Consider the following 25,906-nt stretch of genomic DNA (forward strand, 5'->3'; position numbering starts at 1 on the left):
CTCTCTCTGTAGACATGGTTATTAGACATTTCGTATATAATGCCTCATACATTTTCCCACTCACAAGGGTTTAAGCAGCCAGCTAGAGGGTTTAAATAGCAAGTAGGAATAGATGAAGCTAATGACATTAACACTACACTGGCATAATAAAAATTGTGTTAAATGTCTTGAGATGTAAAACTGTATCAAATACCTTAATGTGAGCTGAATATAAACAGTCATTATCTTTTAAAGCTATTGTTTTTATAAACCAAAAGACCTCTTATTTAGCGAACTAAGGTTTACAGTGGTTTGCCCTATCTGGAGATTTCTTGTATTTAAAAACATTCAAACATCTTTTTTTTTCTCCCAAGACAATTATACGAACTACCAGACTTTGCTTTTCTAGGTGTGTTCAAATGAGGAATATTATGTACTTTACTTGGCCTGAATTTTGGGTTATTCACTACATCTGAAAGTGGGACATTCTGGCTTGAATATTTAAATATTGACGTTAAGAACTGAGCAGGTTGGAGTATTTCAGGTTTTGGAAGTGTTTTTGTCAAATGTGTGAAAAACTGGGACATTTTCAGGCATGCACTGCTTTCAGAAATCACACGTGTTCATCAGCCTACGTATGTCTAGTCCGGAAAGGAATCTGAGAGATAGAAGACAAGAGGTAAAAGGGAGGATACTAAGAGCAAGATACATCTCGGGCTCAGGCTGTCACCTGGGAAGTGTAGTGTCTACTCCAGGGTGTGTGTGTGGTAGAGAAAAAGATCGACCCTGGTTATTCTGCATCCCACAGCTACTCATTATCTGGCCCTTCTCAGACGACCTGCTCTCTCTCCTCTTTCCCGAAAGACTTGAAGAAGCTTGGTTTTACTCTGCTGCAGAATGAGACTTGAAAGTGCACATGTTTCTCAAAGGAAGAACAAATATTTTCATGCCCAACTATAGGTAGATTCTCATGTTTGAAAGCTGTCTTTGAAGCAAGTAAGCCAAACCACAGAGGCGAGAGGACTTAGTTTTGGAAGTTGGTTGTCTTTTGCAAAGTGAGAGAGATTATTCTGGGGAGCAAGTCCAAGTCAAAACCTAACTTAGTCACTCTGGATCACCCTGAAAGATGCTTGTCTTTCTCCAGTAATTCCAGGCTGGCCTGAGAAGACTAGACAGCAAGGGTATGTGCCCATAATCAGGTAAAATGAACACACCTCAACACACCTGTTGTTATTTCCCAATGCACTAAGTGTGGTATTTTAAGCTTCCCAGCAACATCAGTTACTATAAAGAAATCTGCAAAATATATGCCATCAGTTTTGAGACAGAACTTCATTTTAGTGAAGACCTCTCTTTATAAAAGGATTGTACCATATGGCCCAGCATGTCAGATCTAAGCTGTATAAACTTATAGAAGCTTCTGCTGTCGATAAACACCACACGGAATTAGTCTAACTAAGGAAGAGGATTTCATTCTGAAAGAGTTTGCCTAGGTACCTGACTGACGCTAATTTTCTTAGAAATGATAAGAATCACGGTTAGTGAGGACCTCCATTTGTCAAGAACTTAGCTCATCTTTTAGTAAAAAGACTATCCTCTGTGTTCAGAAACCCCCAAATAAACAAATCCAAACTCCTTGGAGTGCCTTTTTCTGAATTTGGCAGCAACCATTCCTCAGTTAATATGAATAAGTAAGAAGCAAATTATTAGTCTGTGAGTTAAATATAGTCATGAACCCACTAGTTATCTCCTAAGCAGAAACTGGTGGGGTTTTACACTGAATTGGTAATAATCATCGCTATATTTTAGTAGATATAGTAAGATCTTTTTTCCTGATTAAAATGGAGATCCATTTTCTGACTCAACATAGTATTTTTCATGCTGATTCTGCCTTTTTTTGTGTGTTTTTGATATTGAATATAAAGCTAAAACAAAACAGGAAATGAGTTTAAAAACTGCATGGCAAATAATCAAGCAGTACTAGAGTGTGTCCTTGATCCTTTTCTCATGCTGAGAGCTCTATAAAGTAACCTGTAGGAGCGAGGAATGATTTTACCCACCATTACCCCTGCTGCAGGACCCAACAGCAAACGTACTTGATATCTGTGGTGAGTTCATCCTACTCCATTTGATTACTCCAGTTGTTCAGCATGACACCAGCACACCTGGACATGCAGAGAGGGAGGAGGTCCGATGGGTCACCCAGCACACGAATCACATCAGACGTCTGTGGCCACTGGTGCCTGCGACTGTGAGCTGGGGGCATGGGCGTAGGTTGCTGGAGGTGACCTCGACTCTTGCAAGCCTGTAAGAGCATTGAAGAATCTGGAGAAGCAGCGATCAAGAAGGGCACCTACCTACCCTCTCACCTACAGAAAATGAGGGCAAATATGGCCAACTCTGAAGGCTGTGCTGCTGCTGCCTGGACTAGCCAAGGGCATACCAGTCAGAAAGAACTGAATAAAGCCCATGAGGGAAAGAAGGAGCAGGGACAGGAATGCTTGGGCAGGAGGGAAGAGGCACTTGGTGTGAGGGGGAATGGTTGTATTCGAAGACTTTTACTCTGCTAACATTTGCATGTTTTCTGATTCTTTTTTTCAGCTTGTTTCCCATGAATATGTTTCAGGAGCCTCCAGAGCCTGAGACTTTGACTGGAGGTTGATGCATCTCCTCTTGCCCTTTGTTTGATCTTGGTGACATCTGCCCAGCAGTGCACTACAGCAGAACCGTGCCTACATTGCTAAGTCTCCCATCCAGCAGAACTACTTCCTTTGGAAATTTGGATGACAGAGAAGGTGGTGCCTGAGGAGAGGGACATGGGAGCACCGATGCCTGCCACCTGTCCTTTCTTCCACTTGCATGGGCCATGCATTACTAGGCATGCATAAAGAAGCATGCTCTGTGAAGCTAACCACCCTACAACACTGTTTTCTTGATTGTGCTACCACATTGAGAGGATGCAGCTGTTTTGATAGGGAGATTCAGCCTGCAGAGAATGCAGTGGCTCTGGAAAGTGGGCAGATTGTGCTCTCTGCTGTGTTTATGGTACAGGACACTAGTTTTCACTGCCAGCAATCTGATACCTATGTCCTCTCACTGCTGGACACACGCATAGTTGGTCAAATTTCCTTCCAAAGTCAGAGACCGTCAGCAAGAGTGTTTCTACTGTTTTGAAGCACATAGGTTCTTCTCATAAGTGTTCTTATGAGTCGAACATGACCTAGCTAACCAGTGCGTCCATTTGAGCTTTCAGGCAGTGATAGTGCTCTGGTCTTTGCAGGTCATGTTTCTGTAGGATCTTTCATGCTTTAGCTTCCTCTATGTACACTCTATGTACACACCGTCCTTCTCATGGTTTCTAATGAGGATTTGATAGAGGTGAGAATTCACAAGTGGCTCCACATTCTATACTTTGGCTGCAAACCTTAGCCCAGCAAACCTCCTAACCTGCTGTTACATTGGGACCATGCATGTACGTGCATAAGGAACAGCCAAGCCAAGACTTGCACAGCTGCAGTTAGTGAACTGTTCCCTACAGGAGAAGGAAGATTTTAGAACAGATGTAGTCACTAGCATGACTGTTAATGACTTGTTCCAAAACCTTCCTCTGCTGGCAATTCTGGAAATTGCAGCTATAAGACAATTGGCAAGGCTCAGGTTTCGCTTTAAACTGTTGTCTGTTAGTTGAGTACTTCAGTGGAGATGCAGCTACTGAGTGTGTGAGCACTCCAGGATGGTATGAACCAGTGCTGAAGGGAGTTAAGCAGCTTGTGTGGTGCACTTGGCTTTGCATGTGGGACTGTTTCTCACCACTTCTTTGCTGCTAGCTCCAATCTTTGTGTCCTGAGCTTCTGGATGTCTTTTGTCATTTTGCCTGGTGCCTAGGTTGCACATTGGAGGTGAGAGTTTACCCAGAAAGACTAGGTAATCTCTCTCCTCTGTGAGCCACAGAGATGTTCAGCTCTGATCGAATAAAACAAAACAGCAAAAGTCTAGAGAAGGTCTGCAGATGGAGTCCTCTCTTGATGCATGAGAAATGTGTGGATGCCTTCTCTTTGTTGCTGTCCTCTGTACCTTTCAGGCTCCGTGACCTTGCAAGTGGAGCTCATCTGGCTCCTTGGCCTTGGTCAGCCAAGGAGGGCTGAGTGCTAGGGCTGGCTGCCACCACGCTCTCTTCACTTTCAAATGTAGCTGATGCCTTTTGGTCTTCATTCCTCTCTGCACATCTCGTCCTAACATTTGACCTAATGTTAGAAAGCTGCTCAGTAACCATGATGACGAGCGTAGTACAGAAGTGCTGGCAAAACATCTGTACTGCTTTGTGATTTTGTTTTCCCTGAATGCTAGAGGACTGTAAAGTAGCCAAAGGTATGGGCTACTGACTGGCTTCCTTTGGAGCACTGGGTCTATGAATCAGAGAAATCCTGTTTTGAACTTGGATATTAGTGTTGTAAATGTGGCTGCTACCTACTAATTCCCTACCTCCCTACAGTACTGTGCTTTGTCACAGTGGGACATCGTGTTAATCACTACTGTATTTCACCTGGAACCTCATTTAATAGGATTTTGTTGAATAAGTCAGAAAACAAAACCCAGGTATCTTTCCAATTACAAAATGCTTCAATGACATGCATGCTAGCTTAGCCAGTGTGCATCCAGTGTTCATTTTCTTTTCTTTCTTCCCTCTTTTTTTTGGCATGGCATTTGCGTTTTTCACAGCACTTAATTTGCTTTCATCAAGAGAGATGTTAATTGTCAATAATCATTGCTTGTCTGCATGAATGAACAAGGAGAACCACACTGTATGCTGCTGAGGAGCCTGTGGGCTTGGCAGAAAAATGCTAGGCATCCCATACTAAGGAAAGAAGAGCTCATGTTGCTGCAATATTTGGTTTGCTTTCATTCCCTCATTTATCTGAAATGTTTACTGAGCATTGCTATTATCTGTCACGGAAGCTGGAACTAGTTCATTTCCATCTCTTAACTCTTGTTCTTGCAATTCTCTGCTGCTAGCTCTGTCTCAGGTATTATACCACCAGGAAAACAAAGTAGTGTTCACAGGTTGCACCAACCTTCAGATGTTGTTTGGTTGTTTTCTCATGACTGACTCTCTCACAGTACGGGTGCCATGAATTCCATTGATCACAACAGACTATAGGTTTCCTTTGTAGTATTATTTGAAAGAAATAGCAGCTTTTGAGTAACAAATACACTCCTCTTTGTCCTGGACAGCAATTCCTTCTGTGAGGAAGGGTTAATGTTGGAAAATGAGACCTGAAACTTTTCAGATGCAGAAATACTTTGGGAATACAGGGCATTTGGGGTCAGAGTCTCTGCTGCAGTCAAGGTCTGCTGGGGCCAGAGCTGCCAGGAAGCCAACTATGAAGGATTTGTGTCTGGTTGCAGCAGCCTGGGGATTACTCTAACCTGAGCTCAGCTGGCTCTGCTTCCCTAGGGAGAGCATGGCTGCTCTGGATAGTGCCAACACACGTGTGCTGCCCATTCTCCTTCTCACCTAGCTGTTTAAAGCTGTGCGGAGGGAGTTTAAAGAGACTGAGGGAGAGAGAGGGACTTGGTTTGCCAGAACAAAGCAGTTTCTGGCTCTGTATGTTTGCCACTGAGAGTCAGACTGATCATTGATGTGTGTGCTATATAGTCCATTAAGACTACCTTTATATTGTCTTTGGGCAAGTTTGGGTTTAATTCCTGAGACCTCTATGACTTAAGACATCTACAACCACACTGATTTTATGGGCTCAGCTGCACACTCTGCTCAACCCCAGACCTACCCATAGCTGCGCAGCTTGGCTTGAACTAAGGCTAGAGTGAAAACATGAAGGTCATGAGGATGACTGAAGAACATGGATTTAGGTATATATATAAGATCTGTGCATATTTTCTAAGGAGAGCCCATCTACCCATCTGGTCTAAATGCCCAGTTGCTTGGCACCGCATTAAACATGGCAACGTCCCTGAAGAAGTAGTTTGTGTGATATATCATGGTTCCCAGCTGATCTTGTTCGTGGTCTTGGCTCTAATTAAACGGCTTCTTGGCAGATAAATAATACCATCAATATCCATACCTATTTGCCTTGAAATAAAGATTGAGTAGCGTGCCAGAGTATAACGTAGGGGTACAGCAAAGCAACATATTTGTCCAAAAGAAAGACTACTGTAAAGAAAGTAAAAGAGTACTTAAAAAGACCATAAAAAATATGGACTATGCAGGGAAACAGACACTCTGATGTTAGGACAAACCAAATTTCAAAACATCAGCAAAATAAGTTACAGTAATATGCAAGAAGGTGTTATTAACATTTAGAACTGATGGCTGATACTTCAAAAGTCAACTGCATAAGTTCTGCACATCAAGATGCATATTTACATGTCATAATTGCGGGTTTGACTGATTGTCTCAGGCAAGCAACATGACTGAACCAGTGCTACTGTAAGATTGGGACCTCCTCAGCTCTCTAGACTGTTTTTCTGGCTTTGCTTCCTGCCTGTTGTGAAATTGTAGGTTTGGATTTGATTTAATTGCTGGTTTTAGACCTTCCCATCCCTCTTCATGAATAAAAGCACTTTACATGGCTTTCTGGAGTACCTAGACGTAAGGAAGAATGAAGGAAGTCTAAAAGTGATTTCAGAGGAGATCAGAAGCTACTCAGATGGCACAGGAGGTTGTACAAAAATTGAAGAAGGGAAAACACAGACTCAGCACTGAAGATGGTGGGAAGAAAAGATTATCTGCCATAGAAATGAAACAGTAGTGTACCCTTTACACTTCTTCTGAATTTACATATTATCCTTGAATGTTTGTTCAGCTTCCTTTAGCCTACTAAGTTTAGGTATACTCCAATGATAGTTCCTTATAAATCATTACTGGGTTTTGTTGCTGTGTATGGATATGTATTTTCTACAAATACAGTGAAAAACAGTGCAGCTCTGGGGAGGTGAATGCACTTGTGTAGCTGTAGCTAACTGCAGTAGTTAGATGGGTATATATACTTCTGTACTGATTTAAGCAGGTTGTCAACATAAGGGTTGTATCATAGAATCATAGAATCATAGAATGGTTAGAGTTGGAAGGAACCTCAAAGATCATCTAGTTGCAACCCCATTGCCATGGGCAACGAAACCCTCCACTACACCAGTTTGCCCAAAGCCTCATCCAACCTGGCCTTGAACATTTAAACCCATTTATGTATGACCAAACTTCTACAAAATCTGAATGCTGGGTCACACAAAGGAAATCAGATCGCTTTAGTTATCAGCTTGATAATACATGTATTGCTTTGTTTCCTTGGTTTAAACAGAGCTAGTAGGCATACAAAATTGTTTGACAATGTATATGGAACACTGAATTACTGTAGCACTTGAACCTACTCTCTTAGGTGGGACACTGTCTCCTCTATAAACACCAGTATGCTTAGGCAGAAATTGGCAGTTGTGCAGACACACAGCATCCAGTTCATGGATTTCTTCAGCCCTGCCTAATCCCTGTTTTGAGGCTGTGTCACACGGCCCCTGTGCAAACCTTCTCTTAAAGACTCCGTTTCACCTTTCCTTTATTAATTTTGCTCTGATATTCAGCTTATCCATCAGCTTCCTGGGATAAGCTAGTCTGAAAGTTCAGGATAGTGTCTGTTTATGCTGGGTGATTTGTCTTTCAAGTGCCAGCTTTGGCCAAACTATCCACAGTAGTAACTTTTAGAAATTCTGAGCATTTTCCAGTGCTGGAAACACAGACTCTTCAGACATGTTCAGTTTTCCTCTAGCTTTCAGTCTGAAAGAGCACCCGGGTCTTGGTTCTGCTCAGCTCTGCTGCAGGAGAGCATGATGTTTTCTCCCTCTTGGTTGCTTCTGGGCCAGGATTAAATCAAGCAGGTAAAAAAATAATATATTTTTGTCTCATCTTCCTTATTCAACACATATCTTTATCTATACACCTATCTATCTATCTGATGTGTAAAATCAAGCTACGTCCAACTTCCCTTGGCTAAAAAAAAGGGAACGCAATTTCCAATGGACTCAACAGAGTTCACAGAAAATCTGCCACATTCACTCTTCCCGCCCCCAGGCCCTCTGCCTGGTGGAACGACTTGATTTTAAGGGGAAATAAGTCAGGTCTCTTTCTGCCAGTGGCACCAGTGCACATCTCTGCTGTTGATCCCACATCACTGACTGCAGCAGGAGTCAGTTTCCTCAGGATGCTTTACATGCCAATACAAGTCCCACCCTTGGTGAAGCCTTCAGTCATCTTTACTTAAAATCCTACTAGCTGTGAAGTGGTTAACAGCGTTTCCCTGTAAAATTCTCAGCCTTGAAGAGAAAAAATCTGTCATCTGTATACAGCTCTTGCTGTGAGCAATGTATTAGAAGATCTCTCTCCCTCTTTCTGTCATTGCAGCTTGCTGCAGTGGGCTGTGTTTTTTCAGTAAAAGCTGCGTCTCTGCGTGTTGTCTGCTTGCTGTGTTGTGTACTGGGCTGTTCTTCCACAGTACCATATTTCTCTGGGCGAGGCAGGCTGCTTTTAAACAAATAAATCAGTCCTACCGTGGTCTTTCTCTTTAGGAAGTGAAAGAAATAAATTGGTGTTTTAGCTGGCTGCTCAAGACAAAAAAGACTTTTTGGGCTTGTAGCATGCAGGTTTAAGGCCTGTCCATCCTAGAGTATCTTGTGCAAATCTATACCTTTGAACTGAGACTAGGGCCTGTCCCGTGGATAAATTTGAGCCTGTGCCATGTTTGTTCTGGAGTCCCCAGAAGACTATGGACTTAGGAGAATCACAACGCTTTGCAGACAACCTTTCACAGAAGCTCTGAGCCAGCACTATGATATCGCCTTGCTTCTTTACACAGCTTTGATGACATAACACAGCTAAAAAACCGAGAGACCCTTCACAAAAGGAACTTGGACGTTAGCAAGTAACTATGACACTGATGGAAACAGCCCACAGTCCAGCTGCCCTAAGGTCAACAGGAATATGACTGTAGTCTTCAACTACTTTCAGCTTTCCCTCCAGCTATGCTAAGAAGCTGAGACTTCACAGCTGAATACTGAGTTGAGTGAACATCAACAGAAGTTTGCAATTGACTCAAATGTCTTCACATTTTTTTCCACAAAGACTCATAGAAAATGTGTTCACAGTCCCCAGGAAAAGCAAGAAATTAGAACTTAAAATATAACTTTTTTAAAAATGTTTGAAAATGTTGGAAAACTGAAGAATTGTCTATGTGCAAATAGCTTCTGTATGTAGCTTCTGTTCTTGACCCCATATTTGATTTCACATGGTCCTTCTTACTTAAACAAGTCCTTAATGAAAATCTGCATTGTCAGTGCAAGAGCTTCTGCACTTAATTGATTTGGCCATGGTATGTGAGTAGTTTACAAACATCTGTAAGCTGTGCCTCTTGAGTGTTTTTTCTCTGCAGGATAAAGAGTTTGTTCGCACAACCACAGGGAATGATTTTAATTACACCTGGGGATCCCAGAAGAGGGAAGGAGATTTTCTGTGAGGCTTCTTAAGATCATAATTGTCGGTGGGATTTATCTTGCCCGTTTGCAAGGTAGATGTCTCATGCAAGGCAATTATCTGAGTTTCTTCCATGAGAGAGAAAATGACATTTCCAGTGGGATTTCCCATCTTTAAATGAAAAACAGATGAACTGAATCTCACTCTGAAGGTATTTCTACCTGTCTAATGACCAGGGAAGGAATCTAGATGATTTTAGATACAGCTAAGTGAGATACTATAGGATAGATGGAGAGGACAGCTTATCTTTTGAGACATGTTTGTGCTCAGCTGTGATTTGTGCAGATGTATTTCCCATCCCTGAAACTGGAGGTGATATGAGACCTATTTCTTCTTGGGCCAAGAGCTCTGATCCCTTTTGTCCCACCAGCCATGCAAAGGAGCACTCTGGAGCAAGGTCCGAGTTGGCCTGGGGCTGTCAGCACAAGGGCGTTACCCTGGGAGCTCTGTCAGACACAGGCTTGAAGGGCTCGGGTTTCATTTCAAATAAATTGGGGGTTTCCTTCTGTGTGGGTCAGGGGTAGAAACACTGAAGTTTAGGACAATGTTGATTGTAACACTCCCTTGCTCAGCTGCTGTTTAAAATCCTATTTTAAAATGTTGACAGACAGGGTTTTCTATTGCCTCCCCCCACCTTCTTGTATTTATAGTCAGCTACAGTACTGAAATTTTATTTCTCTTTCCTGGCATCTCTAAATTTCTGTGTCAAGTTTCTGATTTGTGGCCTTATTTTTAGTTTTCCAGGAATAGTAACAGTTTTCCAGAGTAATGAGAGACAGTGGGCCCAGCCTTTCTAGAAAACAGGGTTACCTCTGTAGAGAAAACAAGCTGTGTTAGAGAAACCTCTGTTTCTTTTCTGACAGCAGCAATTGCAGAAGTTTTAGTCTGGGGCTTGTGGAAGGGCAGAACGTTCTCAGATTGACTTTGGAGTTTTCTTTTACTCAAGTGTTGTCTGGATTTGTTGACTTAGTGTTTTTCATAGACAGAATAAGAGAAGAAAAAACCACACTGTCCCCTGGGAAAACTGGCAAATTTGAAATGGGGCCAATGAGAGATAACAGCCATGAAGCCTGCAATACAATTTGATTGTGTTAATTTTCATATGATTATGCATATTTCTTTAAATAGTTCTGCAAAGTTCTCCCTCCACTCAAAATGAGTCTCTTCTCTTTCTTGTAACTTGCCAGAAATAAAAAGTAAGAAAAAATTGTGATCCTGAACATCCTTAAGCTGTTCAAATCCAGATCTACTGTCTAGGGAATCACCTCATTTCCTCTTAAAATCTTTTACATTACATCCAAGCCTTCTGGTCCAGTGTGAGAATTTAGTTCATGAGTTATTTCAGAGCTAGCTGGCTTAGATCCTGGTAATTTATAAGATATTAACAGAAAGTCATGCTTGACTGAAATGGGAGTTCAATAATAACGTAACCCCATTCACCTTTTCCCCTTTCCAAGTGCAGGAGTCAGAGCACAGGAGGGACCGGCGGGAGAGAACCTAGCAGCCGAGGCTGCAAGCTTGACCCAACACAGCCAGAAAGCTGGGTGGCCTTTGGACAAGTCGCCTCTTTCTTCTCCCACCATTCTGGTCCTGCTTTGTGCTTCAGACAGAAGCAGGTCTTGGACTTTGTTGCACTGGAAAACACTGCTGAACACCAGGGAGAGTTTGAAATTCCATGTCTTTCACAGACAGCTCCCCTTCTCCAAGCATGTTTGTCTGACTGTATTTTTTGCCAAAACCCAGACATGACTGTAGCCTTTTGTTTCATGTTGCATGGTTTTTCATTTCAACATCTGAACTAAGAGTGATATGCTCATAAGAACTGTGGCTAATCATCCCTGACCATCTGATCAATGATCTATCTATAGCAGGTTATGGAGGCTAACTTTTATCCCTTGGGACTTATCCATGCTCATGTACAAGTTGGGTCAATACCTCTCAGTAGATCAGAAAAAGATTGCTGAACATGAGAGCAAATGACTTTTGATTGCCTTTCCTCTTTTTGCTTCATTGTACATTGCTTGCATGATGAGGCTAGTTGCCCTTAAAATGAACTCTAGATTCATTTTACTTGAACATGAGACCAGCTTGTAAATCAGCAATTTGAGCAGGAATTTCACTATAGCATCTCTTGCACATTTGGACTTGGCGGGTTGCTGCCATCTCCACCAATCTGTTCCATTTCATAGCACAGAGTAACCCCCAGTTGCAGGGATTATCTCCCCCAGGGTTTAGAAACTCTAGACTTTCTTGAGGACAGTGTGTGAATGTGTACGAGCGCACACAAACCAGCTCTGCAAAGCACAGCACTCCAAATGTTCATCTGGTTAACACTGAGCCTGTTTCTTGGTTGGCTGCTGGAGGGCGACGTACCCCACCCTGGCGTTGTGCAGGGGTGCTGGGATAAGTGCACTTGAGCTTCAGTTAGCAGAGGTAAAGGATTTGTTTCTCTGGAAAGGGACTTTGAGAGGTATATGATGGTATATGAGGTATATTCAAGGCCCTGAGCAACCTGATCTAGTTGGAGATACCCCTGTTCCTTGCAGGGGGGTTGGACTAGATGACCTTTGAAGGTCCCTTCCAGCCCTAACCATTCTATGATTCTATGATTCTATGATACAAGACATATGTAGAAGAAAACAGTTAGATCCATCATTGCAAATGTTGGATACCCATTCAACTCTTGCTGTCTCTCTCCAAGATTTGCAGAGTTTACAGGTGATAAGTTTTAGTAGTGAGAGGTGATGCAGGGGTGGCCTCTGTTAGAAGAGACTGGGGACTGCCCCGTGCCAGACACAGCCCGTTCCACGTGGCTCCAAAACAGATCCACTGCTGGCCAAAGTTGAGCCCATCAGCCAAGCCGGTGGTGCCTCTGTGAAAACATGTTTAAGAAAGGGTAAAAAACCACTGTGTGGCAGTTGTGAGAGAGAGGAGCAAGGAAAAAAACGTGTGGGAAGCAATTCTGCAGCACCAAGGGCAAAGAAGGAGGGGGAGTGGGAGAGCAGCTGGGTAGGCAGCTGGCAGCTGGAGAAGGTCAACCACCAGAACAGGTGATTGTTCTGCCTGTGAAATACCTTTCCAGTGTTCTTTTCTAACTGAGTTTGGACTCGTCTCCTCTTCCGTTTGTTACGATTTCCCCTCTTTCATCCCCAGAAGCTATGCAGAGTCTGTAAGACTCCTCTTGCCAAACCGATTTCAGTCAGCCAAACAATGAAGAAACTTAATCCCCTACAACTCCCCTTCTCAGAGTGTGTATATGGTTACACCTCTCTGGAGTTGTGCATGTAAAGATGTTTTTTACTATGTTAATCTAGGGATCAAATCTGATTTTTAACAGAGCAAATCCTTTGTGCTCATAACAAAGCCATGTTTGTGAGACAAAAGAATTCCCTTTTGTAAACTACTCTTGATTACTTTTTTTATTCCATATTTAATTGCTGTCAACCCTTTTTTTGAAATAAAATAATGCAGAAATAATCTCAATATCCCGAGAGCCAACTTCAAAGATACCCTTGCTAATTATTTTTTTTATTTTTGTTTGTTATTTGCTGAGGTGAAATTTGAAGGCAGGAACCTGAGCTGTGCAAAGTCTCTGCATGAAAGTGAAAAGGCAATGGCAAACCCTATGTTATTCCCAGTGCATATCTGGATAGACAGTTGTGTTTCCCATCTGGCAACCTGGGGCTCAGCATTGCTCACAGTTTAGCTAAAGATCACCTTTTAGAGCAGCTGGGATTTTAGATCAAGTGTGGAAGTGGAGGGAAACAGCAGGCTTGTCTGCAGGATTCATAGATCTGTCCCAAGTGATATTAAGCTCATCGCAGGGCAGAGACGGAGTTTCTCAAAGGAGTGATGAAAAAAGAAGACAGGAGAGAGATTTCAGGAGCTGAGGAACAAATTAGAACGAGAATGATGCTATGAGCAGTGAAGGCTTGCAATAATCTGCCTGAGCTAGCTTTCCTTACCCCTCCCAGCACGAATCTGAAGGAAAACCTGCTTGCTTTCTAATATAATCATTCCTGCTTCAACTCTACCTTAAGAGGCCACACACAGGCTCAGCAGTGGGGTGAAAAGGTGGAAGGAAGGCTGATTGCCCCCAGTGCAGTACTCTGTCCCAGTTCCGTGGGCCCCATTTCAGAGGCAGATTGCAATGTGATGCAGCCTAGACAGAAGCCAGCACGACTCTCCTGATTCATACCAGGTTCAGACACACTCTGGGAGCTTCTGCCACTCTCTCCCTTGCTAGAAGAGATTTGTTGCCGTTGTAAATTACTTCAACCAGGTTTGAATCCAGAGCTCATGTTCCTTTGCTCTTCTCAACTTGAAATTTCTGCCCAGGAAAATGATAGGAGTGCATCTTCTCTTCCTCTGCTGCTTCCTTCTGGGCTGTGCAGTCCTGATCTCTCCTCCATCCCTGCTCCCTCATTCCCTTAACAAACTGCCAAGAAAAATCCATGTACTCCCAGTTCTGCTTCTAAAGTGCCTGACTGCTGTGATTGCAGGTGATTGCTCTAGGGCAGGACAAGCCTGGAGTGTGCTGGGAGGATACCCATAGTCTCTGTTATACATCTGATTAAAGCAATTCAGCATCTTGGCAGCAAACCAGCAAACCAAGAGAGTGCAAGGGAAGGAGCTGATCATAAAGGCACATTTCTCTCTTGTGTCAGGACTGAGCTTCAGCATCGAGCGGTGGTAAAGACCAGCTTCCTGCAGATTTATATAGCTTACAGCATCAAAAATGCTTATGGGCCTGGTCATCTCTTACTTGGTACTGTTCATTCTCTACCTCTTGGGCCAGAACGTCAGGCCCCCAGTGATGCCTTGGGATCACCATGGGCCACTCAACTTATCTGATGAGGTCTCCTCAGGGCAGAGTGGAGGTGGCTGCAGTAACCTCATGTGCCAAACAAGCCTTCCCACCTCATGACTGGGACATCTCAGCTTCCTTGCTTCTAGGAAGAGTCCAAAGACTTGATTTGCGAATTGTGAATTAAATGTGAATCTGTGGCAAAATTCCCGATGGATGATAGATGTACGCTGATACAAAATGTGACCACTGTGATAGAAATCAGAAACAGAGCTGTGAAGAAACATATACAAAGGATGAAGTACTAAAGAGTTATGAGTGACTGAAAACTTGTCAGAATGTTCATGCAGTGATAATTTATAATAACCCTGTATCATCTTTGGGCTCTGAAGGTGGTTGGAGCTCAAGGGGATTCTGTGGAAGCACAATATATTGCCAGCACTGAGTTGGTGGGAAATGCCATGGAGTATCTGTGTCCTAGTCTCAGTCCTGCTGTTTACTTGCTGAGTGTTCTTGGGTAAGTTATTTCTCTTCTGTACTTTCTTTGTATATAAAACACTGAGGATTGAATTTACCTCCTTTGTAAAGCTCAGTGAGATCTTATTCACAGAAAACATCATATATGAGTGCTATGGTTCTCGAGATTCCCAGTGTTGTCTCTATTTCAATGTGGGATTTGTGGGTAGGCAGGAATTTGAGTGAGAAAATATTCATCTGTTTTATTTTGCTTCTTTTCTTTTTTTTCTTCCGTTCTGTATGTGTATTTAGCTCTAATTTCAGAAAGTGGAAGTAAACAGAGGGAAGAAATTCAAGCAGAGCCCCCGTGGAATCAAGACATTCCAGTAGCCCTGAAGTTACTTGCTCGTTGTCTATAGCTTCAGTAGAACTGACAAAATCTGAGGACGGATGACAACATGCAGTGGTGACACATGGCAAAGCTGAGTATGACTTCTCATGGCACAACTGTTCCCCACATGTCTCGCACCAGGAATGGTGACTGTTCCTCCTAATGAAGCAGCATCTTGAAATGAAACACTTTTCTAAGTCATTATCCTTAGAAATGGCCTCTGGAGTTAGAGATATGGAGCTCTGGCTTGTTGAACAAATCAAGGGTAATCCTAAGGATTAACAGGAAGACGGCCATGGACTTCACTGAATATGAAAGTTCTCACATAATGTTTTGTAACTTTGGCAACATGTTGTGCCTTTAGGGACAAGATATTAAAATCCTACCAACGCTTTCCCACACGGAGGTTTATTATTTCAGCTAGGCTGTAATCAAAAGAAGAGGGGGGGAAAAAAGGAAAAGTACAAAGCCTACTGCACTGAAAAGAGAAGCCAAGGCAGGAGAGTTATGAAGTGCTCTTACTTCTTATTTGATCAGAACTTGTTTGTCTTCCCTAACTGCAGCCATGATTTCATTGCAAAACTACGACCTCAATTTTGCAGCTTGCTTGGGCATAGCAAGCCACACAAATCACCCCACAGCAGCCTGCATACGGACCTTGCTCACGTGGGAAAGCGTTCCAGGGGAAGTGCCAGTGTTGTGTTAAGAGTTATGAGTTTCAGGCTCCTCATGTTCTGTTTTACCTTTTCTGATTTATCTGTTTCTTACTCTACCTGCAGTGCTTTCCTGCTGGCGCTGACATCAGCAGGTGCTGGCAAATGCCTAGAAGAAATCAAATAGGTTCAAAGTCCCTGAGCACAGAGATTTTGCAACTAGTATAATGATGGGTTCATAGTAATTTTTCTTTATCTTTGGGTCAAAATGATAAATTACTTTTGGGAATAATATGCATTTTTAAAACATTTCACTCTGTACGCCAGCTTCAGACAGATGGTGACATTTTCCTTCATTATACTTCTAATTTTTCTAAGGAATTGACTACCCAAGTAAAAAAGTCAAACCAATTACAGTGGGCTTGGGGCACAATTTTTTCTCACAAAAGAACATACCTGAAACCTCCTGACATATTGTTTATTTAGGAGAAATATGCATATGAATGAAGAAGTGTTTATGCTTTTAACTGTATCAAATCAGTATTACCATCACAATAGAGATCCCCACAGAAAAAAAGCTGTTTTTTGAAGCAAATGTTCTCTGAGCAATGATGTTGGCGATATACTAGCACAGAGTAGATCTGCCAGGATTTCAAGCTCAGATAGCCCCTCAGGGTTGTAAACTCAATAGATGCATTTTTCTCTTCATACTTAATCCATTGGATCTCTGCTGGAGGCAGTAAAAGTGATGAAAAATTTTAGCACTAAGCTGGCAGAACAATCTTCCCCCTCTCCCAACGATGAGAGCCTGTGGGAAGGAATAGTAACATGCTCCATACTTGTTGTGGCCTTGAGATCGCAACTGGAAAATGACTTGTTGCTGTGTGAGCTTTGCATCCTCTGCACTTGAAAATGCAGGTGCCTCATGTCTGAGGAAATGGTAGGAGGACATCTTCAGTTGTGTGAGAGGTGCCAGTCAGGTGAGGGTCACGCTTAGGGCCTGAGATGTGCTGGACATCCCAGGTGTGGTGGAAACTACAGTATGGAGCTGTATGAAGAGATGCCTGAGGGGACAGGATTTGGCAGAGGCACATGAAACACTTAAACAGAGGCCCTGAGACTTCCAGCCTGATGTTTCAGTAACTCACCTGTAGTGCTTCATTAGGCAGTCACCTGGCATCTGAGGTTTGGATAGCATTTGTTCCTTATCACAATGTTTTTGTTGTCACTCTCAATACGATCTTCAAAAACAAGGAGGCTGGAGGTATCAGTGTTCTTGCATAGTACATAATCCTTCAACTACTGGAAATACCATAATATCAAATGACATTTATCCAGTATTTCAGTTGAATAGTTTATAACCTGTGCCCACCTAACCATGACCACAATGTTGTATTTTTGCATCTGTCTTGCTGCCTTGCCCTCCTAGCCATGCAACAGTCACAAGGAAAGTTACATTAAACTCTTACTTGATTAACGTTAGTATGACATCTGCACTATTCCTTGTGGTCAGTTTATTAGGGCCAATTGGTCTGTCTGAGTCTAACTTACTCAAATGCTGTAAAAATGATGTGAATCTCAATGGCTATAACATATCAATTTGTTATCACCATATCCACCTTAGTGGTATCTTCCATTGGAAACCAACTTAATCTAATCTCTGGCACATTTTCCCAGTTGCAGCAGCTGCAGTGATTCCAGAAAAGTGCTGCAGAAACAGATGAATTCCCTAGGCACAAATCTGTCTTTCTTTTACCAGCTTGTTGTGGTTTTAGGCTGATCCAGCAACTAAAACTCACACAGTCTCTCCTTCTCCAGTAAAGTAGAGAGGAGAGAAAAAAAACCCAAAGGGACTGAGGGTTGAGACAAGGACAGAGGGAGCACCCACCAACCATGGTCCTGGGCAAAACAGGCAGAGCTTTTCTCAAAACAAAACAGTTTATTAATGATTACTTAGAAGGACAAAGGGAAACAAAAACCGATTACTTGAGAGGACAGAAAGAAACAAAACCAGATCTTAAAACAGACACCTTCCCCCCCCCCCCCTTTTCCTTTTCCTCCTGGCTCTACCTCCTCCCCCCAGCAGCACAGGGGGCAGGGACTGGGGGAGTGCAGGTCAGTTCATTCCGTGCTGTTACTGCTGCCTCTTTCTTAAAGGAGAAGGAGTCCTTACACCCTTTTCCCCTGCTCCAATGGATCCCCTACCCACGAGGAAAAATCCACAAACTTCTCCAGCGTGAGTCCAGCCCACTGGAAACAATCCTCCCCACAGATTGCTCTGGTGTGGGCTCTACCACAGTCTCGGGTACTTAGGGAGCTGTAGCCACTCGCTCCGGCGTGGGTCGTCACTCAGACTCCAGATGCCTCTCCGCCTTGTCGTGAACCCCAACACGACCATCCTCAGGCTCAGGCATCTTCTCCCCCCGGGCTGCGAGTGGGTCGCTGCTCCACCGAGGCCGTCCTGGTTGCAGGGGGGCCGCCTGCTATCTCACCATCAGCCGCAGGGGAAACTCGGCTCCGGCACACCTCCTCCCGCTCCATCCTCACTGACCTGGTGTCGATGCAGCTGTTTCTCTCAGATCTCAGTCCTCTCCAGGTGAACTCAGCCCAGTGGGCACCCTGGGATTGGGGTGCCCCCGAGTTCCCCAGCTGGCTCCGCCGCCGCCATTCTCCGTGGGCGGCACCGGCCCGACGCAGGCAGCTGCCCAGCCGGGAGCCAAGGAGCGGGGGCAGTGCCCTCCTCCCTTCTCTGCTCGATCCTGGGCGAAGCACCTTTTCCGGTCCCTTTGTCCTGACTTAAATAGGGCAATTCGCAGAGGCGCCCTATTGGCTCAGCCCCGAGGGGGATGGCAGTCTGATCTGGTGGCTGGAACCAAACCTAACCCGGTTCCAAAACCGGGGAGGTCGCAGGGAGCAAAACCCCTCTCCTGCCACCAGAACCACCCCCCCCTCCACATCAAACCATGACACAGCTGATGCCTGGTGTTTCTTCTGATGCATTTGCCTCAAAAAAAAAATTCAGAAATTTTGTTCTCCCACTTAGGAAATGTCCAGGGAGGGAATCAGGGTGAGTAATTTAGGACCTGCACCAAAATACATTGAATAGGATAGGATATGTATATCTTTGTCTCTGTGTGTGTATATACATATATATATAAAACACTTTAACATCAGAACTCCTTGACTCTAGTGTTATCTTACCTTGATAGGTAATTTTAAAGAATCTGTTTGAAGTTTCTTTGGACCAGCTTCTCTTCAGTTAGTCTAGGTGTACTTCGCTGGTACCCAAAGTATATAAATGATGTGGTAGAGGAGAGAGGCAGGCACATGGTGCATTGGTGTCCTTAAGAGTGTTCACCAAAACATATTCCTTTGGCTCCAGGGTAGTGCTGTCTATCAGTCACAGCAGAGCTGCAGGTATTTTGGCAAACCCAATTAACCAAAGGAAGGCTCCTTAGCCCCCCTGGTGCAGCAAACAGACTGGTGGTTGCAGACCCAGTTTCAATGAGCTACCATTGTTGCTCCAGACACATCAGCTTGGGCATCTATGACGAGTTTCAGACAACACAGGTTCTAATGAAGCCATAGTGCAGGAGACTTAGAGAGGTCTGTTACAGCTGATATTTTGTTTAGGAAACTAGTCACAGCCCAAACTATATAGCTTGCCCATGTTATAATGCAATTCACAGGTGGAATTTTGCATTGTCTATAAATACCTTGTTTTGCTATCTTTTGACCTGATGGATTAGCCCAGAAGTATGACAAACCTCAAAAATTTGCTATCAGCCTTGAAAAGATTGCCCTAGTCAGGAAGCACACATAGAAACGAATGAGCTGAAGTACGGAGAGAATGAACTCTCTGTCACCAGGAGTTTGTTCGCAGCAGTGCCAGTGTTTTGGAAGGGATGTTTGAAAGGAAGATACTCCAACGCCGCCAGTCTCTGGTTCTTTCGTGTGGTACCCTGGCATAGAAATTGATGCAGGCTAACGAAATGCTTGCCCATCTTTAATTGCTAAGTGCCAGAATGTTGTTCTACGAGCCGTGTAAATCCAGGAGGGTTAGGTAATGCCACGGGAGCCGGAGATGTTTGCAGGAGGGAGGTGCCATCTAGTGGAAACTGCTGCTGGACCTGTCTTGCAGGAGGAGATGGTCCTGGCCCCTCAAAGAGCCCTGGGGCAGTCATCCCCCCTTCGGGAGATGCCGACAGCTGAGCGCCAGTGCCATGCGCATCCCTGGGTTGGGAACATTCAGTGACACCGGAGTAGGTCCCCCAAGGACCAAAGCCTTCAATAACATGGGGAAAAAAAGTGATTTGTGCTTTTCTTGGTTCCTGAACTGCTGACAGTTGTACTGGAAACCAGTCATACTCGGGGTGCTTGAAACCTGAGGCTGGCAGGGGAATCCTGCTGTGGAAAGTCCTGGGGAAGTCCAACCACAGAACAGACAGAGGGGGCCATTCTCTACCTCCCTCTCCTCCTTTGTCCCTCTGGGCTGGTGACAAGCAAAACAGGTTCAACAGGAGCAAATGAAAGGGTGTCCACCTCAGAGCAGCTTATTTTCTCAGAAAAGGTGGTAGACAGTTAAGATCTATATCACGAGAAGGATTTAAATATGGAGATGCTCAGACTGACTGTGAACAAGTCACCTTCCAAACATAAAGCAGGGAGGGGGAGGGGAGCTGATTTCAGATTTACATCAATATCTCAATATTACACTTTTTTTTTTCAAAGCATGTTAGCAGCTGACAATGTGATGCCTACAAGATCAAATTAACCTCCATATGATACAATAAGTGTTGGAGATATAGCTCCTTATTGTGCTTCACTGGTTGGGCTTCAGGAGGGAATACGCCTCTGTGCTGCAAAGATGTGGGAGGGGTGAGGTGATATAGCAGGGGACACTGAGTGGCTCTAGAGCTCAGGCAAAGTGCCCTGGAGTTCAGCTCTTCCTTCAGCAATCCCCACTGCAGATCAGTCTCTGTGAAGCTGCTTCATCGACTTCAGTTTAGGGCAACACAGGCTTTGCTCCAAAGTACTCATAGAGACCTTGCTAGTGTGTGGAGACCCAAGATGCGATAGCTGATCTTGAGGTCAAGACTGTCTCCGCGTGATTCTTGACCATTAAACAGGACCAGTGTTCACTTCCAACATTAAAAGACTATAGCAAGAGTCACTGCACCAGCAGCCACTGAAGGCTTTAAAGATCCAGAGTGTTATGTATATTTAGTCTTTATTCTTAATCCACGACCGTGAATGAGGGGATTATAATGTCCTTAAAACTTCTTGATGAAATCAGATATTTGGAGAACAGAATGTGAGTTGCTAGCTCCTGAGATCACTTGGCAGATGTATAATTTAAAAATGAAAATTGTTGCTCACACATTCAGCCAGTTCCATTTTTCCTTCCTTTTCCCTGTTGCTGCTCTTCTCTCATCTATAAATAGCTACTCGAGTGCCTGGTCCCAAAGCAGTGCTAGAGCAGATCTTCTTATTATCAGCAAAGCCTGATCATTTTGTCTGCCAAGAGCTTAAATGTGCTGACTCGAGTTGCGGAAAGACCTGAATGTGGGCGAACTGGCCTGGCTCTGCTGTTTTACACAAGAGGCAGATCTCTAGACTCCTTCTGCTGGGACTAGAGGTCACATGTGACTTCTTCTGTGAGACCATTACATTTGAAACTGTCCGTTTCAGCCGGCTTCTACTTCCCGATGCTCTGTAGGGAGGGCCTTGATACCAACACCAGGGTTATAGATCCCACCTGTGGGAATCAGAACCTAAAAACATTAAGGGCATTTTCTGTCTTCAGAATGGTGAAGTATCTTGTAGAAGTTTCTTGGCTTTTATGTTCTCAAGTTGATCAAGTCTGATCTCTGATCTAATTATCTCTGCAGTTGAAAATATTCGATGATGGAAGAGCTCCTCAACTCCTTGGTGTTCTATATGTGCTAAAGAAATTTTTCAAAAGTCATCTACTGCTGCTCACACCAGAACCTCTCCATCATGGTAAAGCCATAGCTTCTAAGGCAAGTGAATTACCCTCCCTGTGGTTGCAGTAAAGAGAATTGGTGTTTCATATGATGCTCCAAAAGTCTGCTGAGCATGAGTAAGATGCCCCATTGCATAAGATGGTGGTTGCAGCCAAAGGTCTGTTTGCTCTGTCATTTCCCACAGCCGAGCCTACGTTACCAATGGTACAAGTGAAACTCCAGAAACCAACTGCACCACAGAATGACGTGTGTCTGACATGTGTTGTCAGCAACTGGCTTCCCCATAGTTGGCACAGAAGAAATGTTTAACTATTAGCACGAGGGAGACTGAAAAGTATTAAGGGTACTAAGTACTGTTCTGCTAGGTCAGTCTCCTGCAACAGTGGTGAAAGTTGTTTCTGTCCCACTGACTGAAGCAGCCAAGTCACTGTCAACACTGGTTGGAAAGGTTGGGAGATACTCACAGTGGGGAGAAACAACCTGTCAGCAGCCGGTTGTTTTCAAAGACCAGATAGACCTAGATGTTTTTTTTTCCAGTTAGCAGTTAAGAGCTTTGTTTTGCTCAGTGCCTGCAGTTCACTCTGCAGCAGACTCCTGTGTGAGAGGTGTTATTTTTACTCTACTCTTTGCCTGGACAGCAAGGACTGGTTCTCTCAGCCTTCTTTGTTTGCTTTTGCAATAGTACAGCTCTTCTTTATTCCTTCTGTGGCTATTTCTTTTGGTCTTTCTTCTTCCTTCTCTGCTGAAAGCAGATCAATGCTTGGCCTGGCCATAAACTTTCCAAGATGTTTTTCATTTTTCAGGTCATCTATTTAAGAACCAATCATTAGCACTTCATGTACAAAGGAGGAAAAAAATAATAAGGCAAAAGAAATGGATGCTGGCTTTTTTTCTCCTTTCTGGAAACTTCAGAGTATAAATACAAAGGAGGAATTTTCATTATTCTTATTGCTCCAAAAATATAATGGTCAAGCCTGAGCTGATGCTGATGAAAAAAGAAAATAATGCCTCAGTTTTCAAAATTACTGCAAAGCCAAATTTACTCTGCAGCCTAAGTAATTTGTATGATTCTGCCCAGTACATCCAGCTGGGTCAATAACTAGGTGGAAGAGCTGCCATGAGCCATTGCTTTGAATACTTAGCAAAAGACCCTAAAAGCAAAGCATTGGTAATAATGACGATACCCGTAAGACACTGGTGAATTCTCTGTCAAAATAGGCTACTTTGAACCAGAAGCTGGACATGGATGTTGAAATTTTCATGAATCTGGAGGTTTTAAGAAACAGCCGCTTTGCTCCTATTACACTGCACTCCAAGATAATTCTGACATAAGCTAATGCTCTTCACCAACTGATGCCACATCCATTTTTTACACTCACTGTTGATTAGCTAAAGCTTGTTTTCTAGTCACTGTGGCTTATATAAACTTCAAAACGTACCCAATTCTTTTTCTCAGTCTCACAGCTTGCTCTCATAACTTGCCTTTGAAGCTTTCTCCTAGAGGTGAGCAGTGCCATCTAAGCACCTTGGGTAGATTGTATTACCTTACGGATTTTGCTTTGATATAAGCAAACTTTCCTGTCTGACAAGAGCTCTGTCAGTGGTTACAGCAGCAATTCAGATCCTGCCAGCACTGGAGTAGCAAGCAAAACAGCAGCTGGGTGGTGCGCATAATATTGTCATCCTCAGTCAGTTTCATGTACATAAATAAGCTGGGAAGAAAACATGGTAAATTGATTTTATTTATCAGATAGAAGAGCAATTTGTAATGAGCAGGGGATTGAGGGGGAAAGGGATGTGAGACTTGGTTGAAAATAATTGCAAGTTTTGTTTTGCTTGCCTCAGATTTGTTAACAGCACTATCAGAGCACTATCACCAAACGCCATTGGCTTCAAAACCATGTTCTCTTTCCTACAACTAAGATATAAAAATCATTTTAAAAAATGGACACTGTTGCCTGGGTACACAGCTGCTTTTTAATTCCTGCCTCTGGTTAGCTCTTACTATTCTTGCTGAGTGCAGTGCAACTGCACAGGTGTGCAAATTCAAGGTGGAAAGAAACAGTGGTAGTCCTTCATCTGGGATCTGACAACTTTTCATGCCTCTACTCCATATAGTTGTGTACAAAGTCACTGAACTGCATCAGCATGGGCTGGTGTCATGTAGGGCCACTTCAGGGCCGTATCCTCACCTCAGTGAGAAACAACTCTTCTGAAACTTGCAAATGTCCTGTTGTTGCTTCTGTACCGTTTCTGACCACTGCAGGATGTATTCGTGTATAAAAGATGTTTATTATGTGTACATCTATGTGGTTTTTTCCATAATAAATTCTTAAGAATGGATGCAAGAAATAATCTTATCCTCTAGCTAGTAGTCAATGCAGAAGGAGGGAGCATTTATGGAAATAACAGGTTCTTCAGTCTCCAGATCATTTGACTAAAAAGGTAAGAAAAAAAGCACTTTTACTAAAATACGAATCTTGCAGCTCTCTACAAGATTACACAGACTTTTATGCTTGCTATAGAAAGATGAATCAGTAGGTAACTTTTAGAATAAAAAAAAAATGGGAATATTTCACTCATCTGACTTGCTCTGATTCCTGTTGAGCCAGCGGATCTGAGGACATTGGGAGGTCTAGGTGCTGCTTTCATTTCCCTGTTCTGCATAGACTGTATCGTTTTTGGCACCATTTACTGTGTCAAAAATGGAATAGCAGTGCGTTAAGAGCCTCTTCTCACCAGAAGTCCTTATAAGCCTTAGCCCTGTAGCTGTTAAATAGGGATTTTACTATATCTTACTCAGTGGTTGAAGGTGTTAATAAAACCTCACCTTCTGTATTAATATTTGCATGCTGAATTGTAAGTCTTTCATGGTAAAATATGCCACCCTTTTTCTACGACTGCACAGGAATCTGCTCCTGATAAGAGGAGCAATAGACTCCTGGTTTTGTTGTTGTAGGGCTTGTTCCAAATCCCAGTAAACCAACGGAAATTTAAGCTAGGAACCATACATCCGGGAGCACAGTAGGCCCAGGTAGTTAATTACTCCATCCATGCTGGGTAAGGAGGAGGGACAGCCATTTTAAACACAGTGTAGCTATTACAGCATGGAGGCCAGCTAGCCAGGTCTGCAAATCTCGGAGGGAAATACAGTGGAAGCTGCTAAGGTGAGTGGTGGGTATCTCTCTTTTTATTTATACTGAAGAGTCAAAGAGTTTCAGAGTGCTACAGCATGTAAAATTCATTTCCAGTTACAACAGGCTTCTAGTCAGAATCTCATCTTTCACGTGATGAATAAATCACTGAAAGGAAATTACACTAGATGTTCAAGCTAAAAAAGAGGCAGAAAACAATCCCTTCAAATCCAGTTTGAGTGTCACTCCTACTATGTATTTATCTCTTTTTGCAAACCCTTCTGTAGCATTAAATTTGTGGAGTGTATTTTATTTAGATTACTAACCATGTCGTTTTATTGAGGCTACATCTCTACCAGTAAATTAAACAGTACCAGGAAACATTCTCAGCTGCTGTAAATTTGTTTCCTCCTCAGTATAACTTTTAGAGCAGTCCCTAGCATCGTTTTGGTCTCAGACAGATAGGACTCTTAAATATCTCTTAGTCCCTATTTGGGAGTTAGCGTGTCCCAGAGGCAGTTCCTAACAAATAGTTTGCCTGTTGCTGAGTTGACAGAGGGTGAGAGTTCATTAATACGAATGCGGCTGTTCCTTGCCTTTTAACCCTGGTGCCAAAGAACGGTTCTGGGCACTTTGAGTTTATCATAGAATCATAGAATCATAGAATCATAGAATCGTTAGGGCTGGAAGGGACCTTCAAAGGTCATCTAGTCCAACCCCCCTGCAAGGAACAGGGATATCTCCAACTAGATCAGGTTGCTCAGGGCCTCATCCAACAGGGCCTTGAACGTCTCCAGGGATGGAGCATCCACCACCTCTCTGGGCAACCTGTTCCAGTGTTCTACAACTCTCATGGTAAAAAATTTTTTCCTAATATCCAGTCTGAATCTACCTCCCTCTATTTTAAAACCATTACCCCTTGTCCTATCACAACTGGCCCTCCTGAACAGCCTCTCCCCATCTT

This window comes from Tauraco erythrolophus, chromosome 1 (genome assembly GCF_009769465.1).
Source record: "Tauraco erythrolophus isolate bTauEry1 chromosome 1, bTauEry1.pri, whole genome shotgun sequence".
NCBI lineage: Eukaryota > Metazoa > Chordata > Aves > Musophagiformes > Musophagidae > Tauraco > Tauraco erythrolophus.